This window comes from Micropterus dolomieu, linkage group LG20 (genome assembly GCF_021292245.1).
Source record: "Micropterus dolomieu isolate WLL.071019.BEF.003 ecotype Adirondacks linkage group LG20, ASM2129224v1, whole genome shotgun sequence".
NCBI classification, from domain to species: domain Eukaryota; kingdom Metazoa; phylum Chordata; class Actinopteri; order Centrarchiformes; family Centrarchidae; genus Micropterus; species Micropterus dolomieu.
This window is the reverse complement of record NC_060169.1, coordinates 21,542,626-21,546,785: the sequence shown is the minus strand read 5'-3', so window position 1 is coordinate 21,546,785 and position 4,160 is coordinate 21,542,626.

The following is a 4,160-nucleotide window of genomic DNA, read 5'->3' as shown; positions in this document are numbered from 1 at the left end:
CAAGTGTGTTTTACGTTGGGTCAAAAGCAATGAAACAACTTGAATTCTTGATTTGGAAATACAGCTCCTGATCAATACTGACTGTTGTTCTACATGAAAAGCAGTTTGTATCCTGTATTATATCCTAGCCTCTTTCTCACTCTAATACTTAACATTATGAATACTCTAATAAAAGGAAGAGAACTCGGTGATTTCATCAGTGAAATGGATTGTTCACTAGCAGAGAAAAATGGCTTGAGGCATTTATACTGGCTCATGTCGAAGTGTGACTGAATTAATGTTTTAGCTTTTGCAGAACAACTTGTCTGAACTACATGATAAAAGCAGCAATAAATAGTGAATAACACATGACACAGACATAAGCAAAGGCAGGGTATGCAAAAAATCCCAAACCATAGGTCATACTGTGAGAGCAAGTAATGTGTTGTACAGTTCATAGTTATCACAAACCATTATTTGCTCTCACAGTATGACCAAGGTTGTTTTTTTTTGCATATGCTTCCTTTGCTGAGGTCTGTGTCATGTGTTATTATGTGTTATCTTGGTTGTACCTCACCTGCCCAATAGGTCCCTTTGGTGAGTTTCCTGTATGCCTGTGTCCCATCAACTGATTATTCCTGTGACCCACAAACTGTCTGACTGACTTGTCGTATCATCTGAGCAACCTTAGTGTTCGAGCTATTCTAATTACCCATTATATTATATTATCTGCTTATGTGACTGCATGTTGTGTACATTCTACTTTACTGCTGATTAGACTGAGCTGTGTTTGTCTGATACTGCCCATCTATCAACTAGGGGTGGGCGATATGGCAAAAATATCATATCACGATTTATTTCAGACAGGCTCACAATTCACGATCTTATCACGATTCATTTTCCTGTTGGTTTTTAAGACTATTTTGTAGGGCTGACCGCTCATAATAGTAACATTCGATGCTTCGATAAGCGGAACCTGATTCGACTGTCAATCTCACAGTTGAAGCATTGCAGCAAAACAAGGATCATGTCATTTTGGCTCAACGTCTGATTTTACATAGAACTACCAGTTTTCTCCCAATAAGTTCATATACAGCCTATTACAATATACATTTCAACATTTAATGCTGTAAATAAACTTTCAATAAATGTTTTTAAAGTGCGTGAATAAATCCAAAATTGTAACCCTAACCCTGGGGCGTCAGTGCACATGTGTAAGCGTAGCGTGTATGTGTGTAGTGGCAGTGGAGGAACACTTGCTGAAGAGATGGGGCCCCAGCTTCACTGGTGTTGTGCCGAGTTGTCCGCACCTCGCGGGACTTTCGGATAATTTATCAACGTTGATGAACCACACAAAGAATATTTTATCGTTTTTAAATAGCCGGCTACTTGAAATAGATCCGCGAGGAACCACGACGTGCATGCTGTTGTCGGCAGCACTGCATGCACACAAAACTCTGCACAAGCCTTTAATATAGATAGTATAGTAGTAATATAATTAATTTTGATTTAATTTTCCCATGGAAGAATGTGCTGTTTGCTTCTGTACGTTTAAATACACAAAGACAGGGAGGGACTTGTTGCAGATATTGATTGGCGTTTACAGTAGTCAATAGCGCTGAATGTGCGATACATCCCTCCACCCTGTCATGTAGACTGTACGGAGTGGTTCAGCTGTCAGTGAGTAAACACTGCGGCTAGACCGGGACCAAACACAGTCTCCGAGACTGACAGGGACAATTTTGAAGACAGGGAATACAGGACCGAGGTGGTTTTCTTGCTGGGTTTGACTCTTTGCTCCCAGGGGCTGACTCTAATAAAGGACAGCTAGCAGCACTGCTAACCAAGCTAATTAGCTACAGATATAGACAGATTCAGTTAGCGGTTTAGCAAAAAGTAAATGTACAGGTAAATGTCCGCTTAACCCACCCTGGGTTAATCTAAGTATTTTTTGATATATTTACTTGTATTTTGTTGTTCGTATGTTGTTTGTATTGAATTTGGTTTTATTGAGTTTATGGTTCAAACTAGAGAGCTGCATTGGGATTGGGATCCCCCAACACAAATCGTGTGGGAGCGGGCAGTTAAAAAATATACTACGGGTCCCACACCAGTGCTGATAAAATGGAGTCACCAAACGAAGTTGAAAAGAAGATTAAAAAGAACACATGCGACTGCTCACGTGAACTACTTCACAGGCCTGACTCGAACCGGCAATGTCGGGTACAGGTGGCGGACCTGCTGACGAGGGAGCTAAATCCCATGGCCACTGACATCGGTCGCCAGTACATCTCCTAAGGTGTCGGGAGTGAGGTTCCCCTTCGAGGGAACTCGAACTGCGTCGGTTACGACACTATGGGAACGCCTCTAGGCGTAGCAGGTCTGAACGTGAATGAAATCACTCCAATCCTATTGGTTTGTTGCTAGAACGGTAAGGTGTGACGGAATAACCGGAGGAGTATGAAGCACACCTGTACACACACACTCATCATTAGCTTTTTTCTATTCAGCAGGTCCCCAGGCGAAGAGCCGGGTTCTTCACCCTTGCCCTCATGTGACGGCGGAGGACGGGAGACTTCATCTGCTCTGCCCTGTCAGAGCACTGAGTATTTACACTCTGAGGTCCTCCCGTTGGAGGAAGGCTGACCAGCTGCTAGTGTGTTTTGGGTCCCCCAGGGCTGGGCTCCCTACATCCAAACATACTATTAGCAACTGGATTGTTCAGACTATTTCCCTGGCCTATCAGGTGTGCGGTTTGCCTTCACCTGTGGCTGTGAGGGCTCATTCTAGCAGAGGCATGGCGGCCTCTCGAGCCCTCCTTTCCGGGGCCTCTTTGCAGGATGTTTATGTAGCGGCTGGCTGGGCCACTCCGCACACATTCATTTGGTTTTACAGTCTTGACCTTCCTTCGGCACCAGGCACTCGTGGGCTCTCCTCTTAGTCGTGCCACTTTATTGTACACTGGGGCAGGCAGGGTTTTCGGCACGGTTTAGTGGGTATCTCGTTCCCATAGTGTCGTAACCGACGCAGTTCGAGTCTCGGGTTACGTATGTAACCCTGGTTCCCTGAGAAGGGGAACGAGACACTGCGTTGGCCCGCCGCACCTCTCTCCCCGCCTGAAGTGCCTGCTTCATAGTTTAAGCTAATGATGAGTGTGTACAGGTGTGCTTTATACTCCTCCGGGTATTCCGTCACACCTTACCGTTCTAGCAACAAACCAATAGGATTGGAGTGATTTCATTCACGTTCAGACCTGCTACGCCTAGAGGTGTTCCCATAGTGTCGTAACCGACGCAGTGTCTCGTTCCTGTTCTCGGGGAAGCAGGGTTACATACGTAACCCGAGACGTTTACTCACTGCACAGCCTCGCTGGTTTCCATCACATGGGCGTTTAGCATAGCCCAAACATTTGTGTCCTTTTTTTTACTCCACAGTGTTTGTGGGTACGGTTGGGAGTGGATACACATGTTGCGGGAATGGGCGGTAGAGTAACACACATGTTGCGGGAGCGGGCGGCAATGGTCACAAAATCAGCGGGAGCGGGATCAAGAAAACAGTCTTGCGCAGGTCTCTAGTGCAAACAAGGGCAGATCACTTCACGCAGGTAACAGTAGTGTCCACCAGTGGGCAGCGTAGTTTCTGCCACTAGGCTAAACTAACCCCCTTAAGACTGTAGATAAACCCCTTACTTACAGGTTTACGGTCTGTCGCAAATCACAAACAATAGCAGGGCAAGCAGAGCTAGAGACATCTTGTTGAAGATTGTAACAAAGCCAGACGAAGGAAAGTGCCAGTCTTAAGTTTAACGCCCTTGGGAAGAGGAACGAGGTGTTTATAGTGTTTTTTGTGTGCGGGTCCCGCGGGAGTGAGGTTGTTCATGTTTATTGCTGAAAGTTGTTTAGCTGTGTAGTATTGACAAAGAGCCATTTAGCTTGATGTATTAATTAACTGTGGGTTTTAAAGGTTATTGTTTATACGTGTAGTGGTATAGAATAACTGTAGTTTAATTTGTGTAATTAATTAGGTTTATTATTATTGCATGTTTGATTTTAGCTTAAGTAATATGTGTATAAAAGTACTTATGTTTTTTTATTTATTTATTTATTTAATAAGAAATATAATTTACAGACCAAAATCTACAGAAACTCTACATGCTTATACATTTATGCTCACATTCATAC